Here is a 16,193-nt window from a genome sequence, read left to right as displayed (position 1 = left end):
AGGCAGTATCACCTGCAGCAGAAACATCTGGATTCCCAAATCTCTGGCTTCTCAGAGGTGCTGCACTGCTTGCCTACAGGTGGACCCAGCAGCTCTTACGGCTGCTGCCCTGCACCCTGCCTACAGGAGGAATCCCCAGAGGATCTTTCTTACCCCTGTTCTCCACCTTCCTTACTGGAAAGACAGCCACATAAATTGCTAACCCAGTAATGAAGAGAAACCCCTTCACAAAGGAACTCACAACACCTCATTTAAACAACAGCTAAAAGCCTAGGCACCTAGACCATCTCTCTGCTGTTGTCATCTACATCATCACCACGAAAAGTCTTCTCCTGCTCTTCAGACACAGCCTCCACCACAACATGACAACAGCTGAAAAAATGGCAAGAGGTTGGATAAGCCAAAGTAGCTAACCAAAGGTAGCTTACGTTCCCATGCCAACGTTACTTGTGCAAGGGAATCATTTAAAGGATCGCTGGTAGACTCCTAACAACCAGGGAAGCAAACCTTCAAACAGACAAACTCCTCCTCCTCCTGTCTGTGATCGTGGGTTCTCATCCAAGCGTTAAGCAGGTCTTGCAAATGCCAGCCAAGATCAGGCATCTTCAGACTGCCACCACTAATATTAGAAAAAGACCAAACTGCAACACAGCAGGGCTTCTTGTTCTCATATGGATGGTTACTAAGCCAGAAAAAAAAAAAAAAAAGACAACAAAGCCCTACATTTCAAAATACAGCATTGATACAAATCCTGAGTTCAGACTGCACCCACAGAAAATTTAATAGAAAATAATAGAAAAGTATGGCAGGTATAGGAAAAATGTGATGAGCATAGTGAAACTCAAATTATAGCAATAAGTTGCAAATGCTGAGTGACTGAAGACAGGCCAACTAAGCATCTCTGGGAAGGCCACAGCACAGGCATTCATCATAGCAGACAACCAGAAGAAGAAATGAAATTGAGCACTTACAAAAAAGTTTAGAGCTTTATTAATTTTTACAAAGAACTACCAGCATGTCCTTGGCAGGGAGAAAGAGGGGAAGCTTTAACAGCAAGCAATCATTTCTTGTGTCTGCAAAGCCAGGAATAAAAATGTTTTGTGATATAAAAATTATTCTTTATTTCCAACTATATGAATTACTGTCCACAGAATACACCTATTTGTAAGTGTGTAATAATTTTATGTAAACATTCAAGTGTCAGATGTACAGAGAAAAGATGTCACTGAAACTTAGCCATGTGACAAGTCTGAAGTGACTTTACCACCGTATTACTGAAATTACCAAGGAAAGAAGAGTCTGACGTTCCTAATTTCTTAAAGGATGAATAATTTAATTTAATTCCCACACTGAATAACAGATTTACTTGTAAATGCTCAGACTTTCATTCTGCACTCAGGGTAAGCACTGTGGCTTTGGGGAAGAAACACTGTGTTTTCTTTTGTATACAACACTAAGTTTGCGACAAGCCTTCAACTGCAAATCTCAATTCCCCTCATTTATTGGGCCATCATTGGTGCGTCTGTAACAGCAGAAGGCAGAGACTTGAGAGTCTTGTAAAGGGTTTAGATACACAAGACCCATTAGACTCACGGGAACTGTTCCTGTAAATCTTTCAGGCAGCTCTAAAAAATCTCAGCCTGAATTCCTTCTCTCTCTATTTGCATGTTTTAAGGAAGTTAGACAAAGCCCAGGAAAAGAGAAGCATGCAGAGAGGAGACTACATTATCAGAGGTACTGCTGTCAGCAAGGTAAAATAAGAGAATTAACTTTGCATGGCAGCAAAGCTTGATAAAGAGCACCTAGAAGTGCCTTCACATTTGTCCTGCACATGTACTCGCCACATGTGATATCAAGCAAGAAATGTTGCAATGCCACGTGTGACATGGGACAGTTAGCTGCATACAGTGGTTGGCCAGAGATGAACGTGCTTCTGAAAGACAGCAAGTTACCGAACACAACAAGAAAGATAAGTTTAAGTAGCTGAAGAAAGGAAAGAAATCCATTCCGTTTCAATTAACTGGAAAAGGCTGAATGGAAATATTTACTCCAAAATAACACTATCAGCTTCAAGTCTGATTCTCCTTTAGGGGACGGAAAGTTTGATAAAAATGCAGCACCCTGGTGCTGATTATGATAAATGCTCATTGAGGACGTACTTTGGTGGCGATAAGGAGCTGCATGACCTTGTGGAGACCCAGTGCTCAAAGGCACATGCTTGCAGTGGCAGCAGCCACACCTTCATGCAGGAGCATTCCTTCTGCAGAGAAAGCAAATAAAGAAATAAGCCCAGCACTGACACAAAACATCTTTTAACTCAATTACTGTTTACAAACAGAGCTGTGCTCCTGTCTGGGGAAGCAGAGCCCAGATACTGTCAAAGTGGATAAAGGAAAACGGGAGGAAAAAAAGAAAAAAAAGGAAAAAAAAAAAAAAAGGCTTTGCCCCAGTATCCCTCCTATTTCTATCCGAGGTCACTCAGAGAACTGCCTTCAGTCCCACCAGGAGAAGCAGCGAGGATTGGCCTCCCGAGAGGAGCGGGCAACATGAAAGTCTGGAATGCACTCCGCTCTGCACCCATCATGGCAAGGCATTTGAATATTGGATTTAGTGTTGTGCTTCCACAGATATAAAATTAGGCCGACAGAAGTCTGGATTCAGGCCCTTGCTCCATACTGCTAACTTGTAGAGAGCTGGTAGCCAAAAGCATTTGGAACGGTTGTCTCTCTCCAGATGCTGCCATTCATTTCTGTGGGAACAAGACCACTTACATCTAATTACAGTTTCTGCTCAAATTAACAGGACAGAAATGACAGCAAAAAAAAACTTCTCTGGACTAACTGGGAGACCTTTCGTCGGCATGGCTTGTGAAATGGTTGACTTTCAAATACGTCGACTTTTAAATAATTTAAAGTTCATGTTTCAGCTGCAGAGTTTGTCTCATCAGCATATTAAAGCATCAGCAAAATGGGGGGAGTAGGGAGGGGAAGGGACAGTTTTAATAAAAAAAGATTTAATTTGTGAAATATCTGTGGAACAACCATGCAGATGACTATAGAACTCAGATCATCATGGCATAAAACATTACTTTTTCTATCCAAATAAATGCCAATTGCACATTGCATTATATGATGTAGACTACAAGTTATGTAAAGAGAGGTACATGTTTTCACCAAATATTGCATACGAACTGAAACATACACATGCAGACTTACACATGTATATGTAACTGCATCTTACTTAATTGTGGAAATCCACTGCAGGGTAAGGAAGTTACACGGTCTGCAGTTTTCAGTTGAGAATCAAGCCACCCATGTACATCTCCCTTCCTTGCATAACACGTACCACCTGGATTATATCCATAGCTCATCATATGCAGAATATTTCTGTCCTGAGTCCATGGGAGTTTTGTTATTGCTTTCAGCTGGACTATGTTACCACCATAGGTGTTGACTGACATTGCTTAGAGTGGTCCAGGCATGAAAAGGATGGAAAAAAGGAAGGTGTAAAGCTATGAAATACCTTCCTGCTGCCTCATCAGGCAGTAGTAATGGAGTGGCTATAGTCTCATAAGGGGTCTCCACGTCCTGCTGGTGAATCAACATCCTATTCAGGCTCCTCCCAGCTGAACAGAAAATCTGCACATGAAAATCACTCTGTGGTATTACTCATTACTGATGTATTATTCTGGTCCAACCTTGGATAAAAAAAGGGAGTTACATCAACATTGTTTATAGCTTAATAGATTGAATGGAAATTGCTGTCTTTTTTATATTTTTTTTAAACACAAGTTCATTGGAAAATAGGTGCTTTTGCAGCTCCATACTAGCAATACTACTGTATTTGGATATTACATGGATGTACAGGCACAGCCCTGGTCTAAATACGAAAGGGGGAGAGAGAGCCATGCACAAGTGCCGTACAGTGCAGAGACACACACTGTCCTACTTAGTGTTTAATCATTCCTAAGCTGTGAGTGAATCTACACCTGATACATGCAGATATATACAAGCAAACACTTACCAGCTCAGAATGAGCAAACTACAAACCTGAAAAGAAAATGAATGGACAAATAACCATGCACAGAAGTTGCTGCTAGATATGGGCCTTCTGTCTGATGTCACAGGTAAGCGAAGGCCAAACAAAAGCAATGACTTGACACTTCACAGCATACTGGCAGCCCATCTCAAGACCTAAACTACCACCAAAAAAAATTAAAATAAGTCTGTAGCTGGCTTCCCATACACCAGCTCCTAGATTTTGAAAGCCATTTCTCCTCCAGATTTCACAACTGGGCACAGTTTTAAAGAACCTGGATCTAGGTCCAGCTTCTGACTTGTCACAAGGGGCAAAGTGAAATCTCAGTAACTGTCAGGCATCCGTTTTGTGTGTGCCAGTTGTGAAAGCAACAAGAATTTGCAGACTGCGAGGCACAAAATTTGGCTCTCCCTTCTGTTTTAGCAGCAGAGCCCTCAAGACACAGCAAAGTAAAAATCTCTCACGAGAAATACTGGACTTTTCCTCGTGCTGGACAGACTTGAGAAACAATTTCAAACCTGAAATGAACTGAAGTGGAGGAAACATACAGTGTGGATCTAGACCAAATTCATAGGAAAAGCATGAATTCATTTTAACTGTCTTTTGTCCCGCCTTTCTTTAGGAGAACTCAAGGCTCTCCATTTGTTCTTACTTAATTATTCCAAACACAGGAGACATGGCATGGTTTCAGCACATTATGCCTGTTTAAAAGTGATTTTCAAACAAACACTGTAAAATCTATGAGACATGCGTAGAATTCCTTGCTAAGAGTCCAACGAGGCCATTTCCATTGAGGTTGGCACTTGGAGTTGAATGGCAGTTGCATTGGACCTTTAAGGTGAGATTTTCAGAAGCTTCCCAGTGACTCATAGTGTGTCTACACAGCTAGTTAGGCTTGTGTCTGTCCTTAACTCGCTAGTCACCTCCATTGTTAACCCTAGATGCTCCTCTAGACTGATGCTCGAAGACCTTCAAGAAGAGTAGAATCAGTGTTTTTGGTGAACTACAAGGGAAGATGCGAGCTGCAGCACTGTTAACTAGAGCACATGAATATTCCAACGAGAACTAATAGGTCATTTGTATACTTAAAACTAAGGTATGTTCATCTGTTCTGCTGAATCTAATCTAGAATCTTGCAGATTTCCTGCTTTTCACAGAATACATATCCCAGCTGATCTTCCAGGTAAGTTCAATGGAATAGGGAAATACAGAAGTATATTATTATTATCATTATCTTTATCATTATCATTATTGTTATCATTATTATTATTATTATTCCAGACAAGTTAACATATCTGTAGTTTCCTGAAATTAAGCTTGCATTGATAGCTGTAAGAAGAAACCAGTATCTATGAACCAGATAAAAGAGAAATAAAGCTGCTAAAAAATTGAAGTTCTTTGCAAGAGACTAGCTAAGAGTTAACTTTTTTTTTCCTAGCAGAAAATCATAGGGCATTGGAATTTGTATAACAAGGAAATGGACAACTATCAATTTGTGATCAGCTTGCACTATTTTAATCTTTCCCAGAAGAGATTTTCTTTCTAGCCAAATATTAGGGATATTGTCACTTGGTTCCAAGGATAAATTCCTGGAACAAGAGCCACGAAGTTGACAGGTTTAAAGCTTTATCTAGAGGGAACATGGTGGGAATGTGCTACAGAACAGATTTTTCATTTGAGACTCATTCCAAGAGCTGCAAAACTACAGCAGTTTCCAAAATATAGGACAGACCTCCTCAGGTTATTGCCTTACAAACAACATGTCTGCACAGCCAACAATGAAAAATTCACAAGAACAGCTTGTCACATGGCTCAGCATTCAACTTGCTTTCCAGCCTCTGAATCTAATCTTACCTTGAGCGTTCCTTATCTCAGGAGGAAGGTAGTCTCGCAGTTAAGACAGGACTAGGCTGCAAAGCCACAAGAGTTCAAGTCCCAGTCCTGATTCTGAGTTTTGAAGAGCTTGCTTAATACTTCCAACATGCAGTTTTCCATCTGTAACATGGGGATAACAGCACTTTTGGTTTTCTTTTCAGTCCTCCCAGATCTTGGAATTATTAGGAAACAGTCTTGTTCCACATATTTACTTTCTGTTTTGTGGAACAGGACATGAAATGCCATTTGAACCCTTAAGCAATTTAGCAATATTAATGAAAGCTAATGAAGCAATTAAATAAATTGCCCACAGATATTGTGGTCTATGTAACTCTTAAGGCCAGGTTAGACCAAAAACTTCCCAGAATGATTTAAACAAAATCGATCCTATCTTGGGATAAGTGGTCCAGCTACATCATTGCTTCTCAGTATTGTTCACCACTGAAGAATCCTTTCTTGCTTGGCTCTGGTATGACACTTCTGGGTCTGAAGAGATTTCGTCTCTAACTCAATTGTTTATTCTACAAACACCAGGGAGGCATCAGTGAAGGAAAAAATTTTGCGACTAAAGCTAAACTGTAATTCAACCTGAAGTTGCTGGGCCTGATAGAGTAACTTCAGGATGAAATTCTCTGGGTAATGTGGGCCAGACGTCGGGACAGATGATCGCAGTAGATCCTGCAAGTCTTGCAAAAAAATGGCTAATCCACTGTGACCAACTGTTAGCCAGGGCTCATGAGCAATTCGTGATTTCTTATTCTAACAACACACAAGCCATGCAAGGGGTAGCTATAGGGAAGCCTTCGCAAAATTCGGAGGAGCAAACATTGTCCCAGATATTGCTGATCGTTCAGTGATTTTCTGCACATCAGATGAAGGCATACGCTTTGAAGAATACAGTCTGCAAATTGTTCACCCTGTTCCACTAAGCCTACTAAATCATCTGGAGGTGTCCCAGTTAAGCAGAACAACAATCCCTATTAAGTGGCACTCATTGCCACTAAGCACCATTGGACTTACATGATTTCCCTTGTAGATGTCTGGATTAAGTGGTTTTGCCAACTAAGCACCTCCTTTTTCTGATTCAGCGGAGCATACTGAATCATACGTATTTTACTGCTTTATATATTTCAAATAGCATGAAAAACTGGCTGGTTTTGTGGAAATTAAAATACAGTTTATCTGTTGCACAAGTTTTCAATACACGTGAGCTCCCAATGCATGTGGAATACATTTCATCCCATCTATATATACAGTCCCGCTTTATGTATATAGAGGTTTTCAGAGAGCAGCGAACAGCCTTCCCGTGCACTTACCCTGGTCTGATAACATTCTTAGGAAACACGAAATCATATGCTGAATGTTGGAATAATGTCAGCGCATAAAGGAAAGGGAAATAAATAAATAAAGCGAGCCCAAATCCCGGCACCTTGAAGCAAAGCTCTGAGAAACCGCCTGCCTCAATGGAAAATCCTAAGGCTGGTGAATTTGGCCGCTTTCAGAGCGCGGTTCAGCGAGTAATGCCTCTTTCATTGGGCACTCAAAGCTCTAGAGTCACATCTGTTTGTGCTGGCGTGAGATTGGCACGCTGCTCCCGCTGATGAAAGCCGAAGTGATGGTGCCAACCTACAGGGAAAAGCATGGCTTTCAGGATTTTCCTTTCTTTCCTTTTGCTGCAAGTAGTCTAACACAGTGCCAAGGCAGCAGAAGAGGTGAGCGCGCACAAGTTTCCTTTGGAGGACAAGGAAGGAGGGGGTGAGGTGGAGGGGGGAAAAGGTTCGGCTTTCAGACAAGATGCCTTGTCATAGATTTCTTTCTTTTTTGGTAATAACAGAGCAGGTCAACAATGATCTGGACCTACTGAAGGCAACAGAAGGGTTGCCATTAACTTCCACAGAAGCAGCTTTAGTCCCTATGCCTCTGCACAGCAAGCACACACGTCCCCTAGCTTTGAATGTGAATGTGCCTGATTTTCAGAAGACATGCTTCAAAAACTCCTTCCTTTTCAGAAGTGGCAGAACAAGCCCTCATAGGTTTGCAGACTCTCACATTTGCCCCAGAGAAGCACTTAGGCACTGATGAGCTATGGGCTGCAAAGCCTAACATTCAGGCAGCTGGTCCCAAGAGCCCAAACAGCTTTTTGGTGCATGCCTAGGTTCCTTCCCCAAGGGATGGAGAGAGCTAGAGGCCTCTGAATCTGGCTGCCAAGCATCTTTTGCAGCTCATGCTTAGAACAGTAACCCTGTCAACTTTATTCAGCATGGTTCAAATAACTCGCACTTCCATTTTTTCTCCATCCTTTCCTCAGAGCAGTCAGGGAACAATATCCACGTCTATAGCTGAAGAGATGCAGACTAGGTCCCAGCTGCTACCTCCACCCAGGATAGCAGGGATGGGCCAGGAACATGCATTGCATTTCTAGGTAAGCTCAAATTAACAGGAAACGATGCTACATCCCACAGACGATCTCAAAATAGGGCTCAGCCAGGAAGAAATATGAGACCCAAGGCTCTACTCGTCTGACAGAGCAAAGACTGCAAATTGTTTGATACCAAGGTTTCTGATATGGTTCCCTAAGCATCATGTGGAAAACAGGGCCAGGAAAATAACACACACCACACCTCTTAAAACAGTGTCACCAGGAGGAAAATAATACAGGTAAATGAGGCCAGAACTCGGAGGTTTTCAGTGCCTTCATAGAGGAAGATAGAGACAGAATTTGGGGTTAGAGCAGGACTGATATTTCAGCTAGCCTCATTCTCATGCCTTGTAAAACATCTGAGAATAATTAAATCTGTTCCTTTTCTTTAATTAGCCTTGTGTCTCATTAGACTAGTTCACTGCCATGTCTTTATATGATTATATCTCCTCCACACCTTTGCTTCCCTTGTTCAGCTAATCTTAACATCTCTCTTTTCCTTCCCTTAAAGCTCTTTACTTTAGTGCTTTGATGTTGTACTGGCTTCCCCCACAACCTCTTTATTTAAAAGAAAAACAAAGTAAGAAAATCTATACACAAAACAGAAGAGTCAACTGCATCTTGACAAATCAAGCTTTTAAAAAGTCAGGAAAAGCAGATTTAAAGATGAAAGCTCATCCTTAACCCAGCTTCCTTTTTCAGAGACCTTAATATGATCTCTTTATGTAACTGTTTGCCAATTAATTCAAAATACAATGCAAGCTGCAATTTCTCAGAGACATGCATTCATTAGGTTTGTGGAGAGTATATAGTTTTCAGATATTGATTGATTTTTAAATGTTATTGAGAAGTACAGAGAATGACTTCTTTTAAAGACATCAATTATGCAAACAATCACTGTTTAAATCTACAAATTCACAAGGAGTGGATGTTTTTCACACGAGTGGAAAACAGAGTTTCCCTAGAAGGCCAAATTACAACATTTAAGCTTGGAGCAGTGACAAGCCATGACCTACATTTGAAGAAAACAACAGTTCACTATCACAGAGTTTGCCTTTCTCAATGCATTACCAAAGCTTATAAGCAAAGGCTAATTTTCAGGCTATGATAAATCAGATTCTTGAGCATGCAATATTATATAATTTACAAAAGTCATTCCAAGCAGTTCCTGAATTTTGTTGTCACTTCCATCCTCTTGAAGATGCCCTCGCATTATATCTGTGGTACTAGGAGACATGGTTTTACAGGGTGACATGTCTAAAACTAGTCCCAATAAAAATAGGTATATGAAAGTTCTTTCCCACCAATTTTGTTTGAGAAATACAGTTTAAACTGAATAGACATAATTTCAGGGACAGAGATTTCACAGATGCTTTTTGAAAGGCCTTTCAGATTTCATATCCAGGTAGTGCTACTGCCCCAGAGTTGTTCGGCTGATCCTTCATACCATACCTCACTGGCATATTCTGACATACAAGGAAAGAGAAATAAACCTTAGGCTGTGGGATATGACATTAGACTTTACTGGTATGTGTTTCAGGTACTCAGAGTATTCATTAAAAAGGAAGGGGTTTAATTGAGCTCAACAAATTTAATTTTCAAGGACTCCTGAGTGGAATCAGCAGTCCAAACCCTGTTGCTTTTCAGAACTTTCCACTCCTGACTTACTGGAAGTGCTCTGAAAAGCCCCTGCCCTGCTTTGCCTCCAGGTGCAGCATTGTTATTAGACAATGATACAGCAACAATATGCTGCAGAGGCAGTCTGTCTGAGATCCCATCTAAAATGGGGTGACTGCCTGAAACATGACAGATATCTAAATCCTGATGTGAACCAAAGTATTCCCTGCATTTTTCACATATAAATGGCCTGAGGCACCAGCCACAATCCTATGGTGTCACACTTAACAAGACCAAGTAGGATGATGGCCAGAATCTCTCTGAGATGTATTGCAGTAGACACTGAGTAGCTTCTAGGTGAGCTCTCCTCAGCAAGCTGTGTGTTCATTTCCCTGTTCTGATTTTTTAAAAATTCCTGCCCAGATATTTTTTGTTACATCGATTAAATGTGTTAGTGCCATGTAGCTGCCATGCACGTATGGAGTAACAAAGCTAAAATAAACTGTCAGCTGAGCGTTAGCACTCATAGTACACGGTTGGAAACCATCCCAGCTGTGCACGAAAGAAGGCAATCTTCAGCCCCTAGTACGTTCTTCAAATACAACATAATACAGGCCTCATATTAGAAAGGGTACAAAAATATGTATGCAGATAGAGCACTTTGAGTATGGTAGGACCCAACGTTCTTATGCCACTAGTTCTTAGGTGAAATAGGCCAGGTAGAAGATGAAAAATTAGCTGGGATTGACAATGAGAGAGGGGGGCACAGTACAAACACAAAGCAGATGAAGGAAAGCTCGTTGCTGTCAGGCGAAGGGGTCAACTTCTGGCTGACCAGAATAAGACAGAAGCAGAAGAGAAAGTCCATTACCAGATGTACGGAAGCCAGGCACAAGACAGAAGCCCTGGTCTGTGGTGCAGGCACTCTCTTCCCTTGAGCCTGGAGAGGTCCAGAGGTAATCATACAGCCTAGTTGTGCTACCTTACACAAGAAGATCAAATTCCACATCAACATTATATACATTATATATACATATACACACACATATATACATATATATATATATATAAACTGCAGCTGAGTATGCTCTGACCAAGTCTCCTTGCTCCTTTGGCCACCACATTCTTACCCCAGAACCTCAGTGAGGATGGCAAACTGCTATCCCACAGGCACCCACAACTTGGATCTGATTTCCTAGTGAGACCACTCAGGATTTTTCTCTCCTGACGTGTCACATCTCACCAGCTGCCTCAGAGGACCAGGAAAGGCCGAGTGCTCAGCTGCAACCCCATAATATGAGTGCAAGATGCTGTGGGGGAACACGACCGAGCTGCAGCACAGCACCATGCCTTTCCTCATGCTCCAAGACCCTTCCCTCAGAACAGCTGTAGGTGGCAGTCAGGGTGGGAGAGCAGGAGGGAGGTGGCTGCACTGCTCTGCAAGTGTACAAGATTTTCAATTTATGAGAGCAGGAGCCTCACATTCAATGCATGAGGCCAGAAATTTTGAAAGGAGGTGCTCTTAGCATGGGAACAGAGGCCAGAACACTGCCTTAAGCCTGATTCAGAGAGAGACTAATGCTGTTCCAAAATCTGATGCCATTAGACGTTAGGGAAAAAAGATGTAACAAGATAACAACATAGACGGGTTCCTCAAGAGTCCCAGATAAACAGGATCCTGGTCCTGTTTTCTTTGCTTAGACAAAACTACCGAAGAGAGGAATTTCCTCTGCGACAGAGCACGCTGGAAGCATGCCCAGGCCCACCACGGCTCCATCCCAGTAGTTCAGCATGGAGCCCCCAGTGCTATTCACAACCAGGAGTGAATTCTATAGCCCCCTGCCTTCTCCTGCCCCGCTGGCAGCCAAATTCCAGTGCTGGCATTATGCAAATCGAGCTCAGGCCCCCCTTCCCCACTCCTTAGCCCCGTGCAATATTTGATTGAGCTATTGTTTCTCTAAGACACTGCAGAAAACATCACATATTGTCCCCCTCCACTGACAGTCTCAAGCCACAAAGGACAATATTCCTGCCTTTAGAGATGAGTTTTGCAAGCATGCAGTGCGTGCTCACACCCCATTCACGGTAGCACACCCTCCCATGCACTGAACTGCGATCGAGTGCAGCCTGTCTTCTCAGCTCCTGCCACCCTAGGCACCGTCCCAGCAGCGGGCTCCCCCCTCAGCCAGCTGACAAGCGGCTTCTGCAGCATCCGAGGTGCACAACTATGCACCCAACATCATCCACTAATCGGCCCATTGCAGTTTACAGGCAGCTGTATTCCCTGCAGACGGGGTTGTGTAGCCGGGGTTTACAGGCATATATCCTACAGCACCGGGCTCTGCTGGGCTCCTCCGCTGACCCGAGGAGCCAGCGGGCACATCCAAAGCAATTCCAGAGGCATGCCTCGTTGAGGCGGTTCACCGGTGTAGCAACACTTTATTTCTCCCACCTGACAAAACAAAAAGCAGGAGAGAATTATTCGTCAGCTCAATCCCTGTGTTAATCTAGTTGCAAGTGTAATGTGATTTCCCTCCTGCCCCAGTAGTAGGTATTGCAACACCTTACATATGGATCATTTTAATCTAATATAATCTGGCTGGCTAGAAAGAAGGTTTCCCTCCACCACAGCTGCTTGTGATTAATGCTAAATATACATGCCAAGCTTTAATCAGCAAGAGTGTGCATCTTAGCTAGCCTGTATTTGGCAAATCAACAGTAAAAGCTATAAAATGCAGAAGATTTTGCAAAGCTTTACACGCTTAAGTCACACCAGCTTTTTTTGAAGGCATCTTCTATTTGCCATTTCAAATGTATCATCATCTTTTACTTTTTTTCTTTAAGCAAAATGGATTTAAAAGCTCCTGATCACAGAAGATAAGCGCCACCTCACCTTTACAAATAAGAAACCATGGGCAAATGTTCTTTAACTATTTTGTCCTCTTCATTTTACATTCACGTACTGCAAACTTCAGCAAGGAGAAAGGCATTTCTGTTGAAACGAAGATCGAGCACATATGTTGTAATGTTAAAAAAAAATAAAATAAAAAACCACAACCACAAAGCCAACAAATGATAGCTTTTTTCATCATTATTAAATACAAACATGTATTCTTATTTTACTATAATTATCAAACTAGGATTAATATAATCTTGTATATTGCTTCCCTTCACGGTGAATTAAATTATGTAAAAAGTCTCCCACTAGTATTCTTACCCAGCAAGAAACATTTTAATTGTAAATTCGCCTTTTGGAGTCTTTAAATTACACACACGGGCACATTAAAAAAAGGCGAGTACTATGGATACTGTGTATCCACTAATCTGTAAATAGACTCCCAGTCCAGGACTCATCTCTGAAATGTGGCATCAATTGCACAGGCTCCCATTTAGTTTTAGTTGAATAAAGCCATACTAGATACGCAAATAACATCAAACTTGCCGGATTAGAAAGGGGCACCTCGTACTCTAAATCATGATTGTCAATCATCACCCAGGATTAAGGGATATAGTTTAAAAACCTAAAAGCAAGCACTTCCTTTTAACTTCTGCCTACTGTGCATTTTGGATTATCGCCCAGAAATAGCATTACTTGAAGCAAGACTGCCTCCCTTCTACCGTCTCAGGGAAGTGCATCCTTACCATCTGCTAACCTCTGTCTAGGGGGAAAAAAAAAAAAGTCTCAGCAAAGCGTACAATTTAGATTTGAGATCTACTGCTGACTGTGATTATATTTATAACTCGCTTTTCACAGAAAAATGGGGGGTTATTTTTGGCTTAATAAGTGCTTTCTGAACACAGTCACCATTCTTATCACAAAGATGTAAGGCAGTTAAAAACCAAAGCAGCTACCCTATTCTTATACAAAACTGGCAGCCTTCCTGAATCGCTGCCTCTCACTTGAAGGGTTTTGAGAGAATTACTCGGAACATATTTCATTGTACTCCTAAAAACTGAGCAGCATCCCATGGATAACTCCACCTGCTCTTCTGCACACAAGACAGCAAACTCTCAGCCTTCCTATTTTGTCCCCTGCCCATCTTTGCATGTTCTCTGGTCGAACTACAAGACAGTTCTGCAGAGCTAGAGCTGATACTTTCAAAGTCTTTCCTCCATTGTCAAAAAAGGCCACGGAAGGGGGAGATCAGTGAACAAATGCTAGTGCTGGACGTATATGATAGCTCAGTGAACTGAGCTCAGGACTGGATCATAAACTGGGAGCCGTGGCTGGCTGCTTTGCTTGGTCCTTAAATCACCACTTAATACCTCATTTTCCAGGCAATCAGGTACGTGGTTATCCATACTTGATGTAAAATTCAGATCTTCCTTGAGTTTAATTGCACTTAACTTTAAGTTTAATTGCACTTAACAACTGTCATGGCAATTTATGTACCTGCACGCTCAAGTTATATAGAGAGAGGGACACATAAGCACTAGTGAGACTCAAATGTGGCTAAATCCACACAAAAAAGAAGGCACAGAAGGAAGTGGGCAGAGAAGGTAGCTGTCTACACAACTGAGGACCTGTCACTTTGTTTGGAGGTGTTTCCACCTGTGGCTCTGTGGGGCACCAGTCAGCAACATACATCCCACCACTCGCATCATCCTCGTGGACCCAGCTAATGCTTGCAGAGCACTAAGGTATGCCACGTTATGGCACAAACTCATTAAATCAGGCATGTAAAGCCCCTTAAAACAACAGGATTTGAACATCTAGTCACTTTGGTGGATCTAAGTTTCTGAAATGGAGGCTGCAGTGTTGAGCCTACTCGCAGTTGCTCCAGTGTCCTAGGAAGTGATCCTTTACAAGCAAAGTTTTCTTCCTACATCTGTTCATGAGTTTGTGTCTCTTCCTCTCTCTCTGTGTATATTTACACACACACATTTGTAACATTCCTAACCATATGGGATGTGAAGTAGTCAAGTTATACGGAAGAAAAAGACAAACTGAAAGAAAATCAAGTATCACCACTGCTATCTTATTCTATAAAAAGTAGGATTAAATCAACTTCCACACCTCATCAAAATCTAAATTTTTGGTATATCTTTATAATTAAGATGCTCACCAGAAACCATGGACAAGGGTCATATACTCAGCTGGTGTAAACTGACTTCTTCTGCACTTGCACAATCTAAATGAGGCAGTGATCTTGCCCCTAAGGTACAGTTTATGACTGCATACTGATTAAAGAAAATATACTCTGGTTCTTTAAGCAAGAAAGGGGAAAAAACTCAGCTAAGGCTAATCTTATCAACATATAACCTTTTAATCAGATTATTGAAACAACATGTTAATTTATGAAAAGTTCAGCATTCTATTAAATTGCAAACAACGTAGTGAATTGCAACCCAACAGGCTGCTTCATTGAATTCATGCAGCCACTCCTGGCAAAGGCATTCCAAATTTGAACTTAATTAATATTCCTACTCCTGGTTTCCATAGTTTCTTTTTAAACATGAGTACCAGCAGAAACTGGCAGTAACTTTACCCATATTCTCAATAATAACCCCCCTCTGGCTGTCAATATGTATGAAAGGAAAAATTTTTTGCATACCCCAAACAGCCTGTCATTTTCCTGTCTTTTGTCAAAAATATGTTGGCAACTTTTCCCTCTCTCTCTCTCTCTCTTTTTTTTTTTTTTTTTTTGCTTACACAGCTTAAGATACTTAACTATTTCTCTGCTTGGGTTACAAGTAAGGCACCTTCCCTATTTCACATACCGTAAAGTGAAATTAGTAACGATGCTCCTACAGCCTCAGATGAAGGCCACATTATGAAATTGTTATTGGACCAAATAAGAGCAGAGATCTGAAAAAAAAATTAAATTAAATTAAATTAAAAAAAGAAAAAGAAAAAACTTCCTGTAAAGAATCAGGAACTTACATGGATAAAATACTTGGGGAAGTGTTTCATAATTTCCTCCTTGTCTAAGAACTTCAAAAATGTCTATTTTTCTTCTTGAACCAAGGAGTTATTCCTCTAAATATGCTTTAAACCAATGTTTTATTTATATATAAAAAGGGACTGCCTTTCACACAAACTATACCTGAGCTAGCCTGAATACCAGTAACACAGACCAGTAAAGTCTCTCTCGCTCACCACCTGGACAGAAAGCTGGAGAGAAGCATAGCACTGGATTGCACTTGGGCAGACAGAAAGAAAAGAGGTATTGCAATTTATTGCCTGAATCCAGTACTGACCCTGCTTTTAAAGTAGGACCAGATGACTTTCTGAGTTCCCTAT

At 41.4% G+C, this 16,193-nt stretch overlaps 1 long non-coding RNA gene across 1 annotated transcript; it reads right to left on the bottom strand.

Annotated features, from left to right (window-relative positions):
• Positions 1 to 11,363: 11,363 nt before the first annotated feature.
• Positions 11,364 to 15,762, bottom strand: LOC136791013 (uncharacterized). Its single transcript, XR_010832090.1, has 3 exons — positions 15,671 to 15,762; positions 12,843 to 12,941; positions 11,364 to 12,401 (listed from the first exon to the last, which is right to left on the bottom strand). It is a non-coding gene; the product is annotated as an uncharacterized lncRNA (long non-coding RNA).
• Positions 15,763 to 16,193: the final 431 nt, after the last annotated feature.

Source organism: Anser cygnoides, chromosome 5, assembly GCF_040182565.1.
Source record: "Anser cygnoides isolate HZ-2024a breed goose chromosome 5, Taihu_goose_T2T_genome, whole genome shotgun sequence".
Classification (NCBI taxonomy): Eukaryota; Metazoa; Chordata; class Aves; order Anseriformes; family Anatidae; genus Anser; species Anser cygnoides.
Note: the sequence above shows the minus strand (reverse complement) of the source record. Positions and strands in the feature narration are given on the sequence as shown.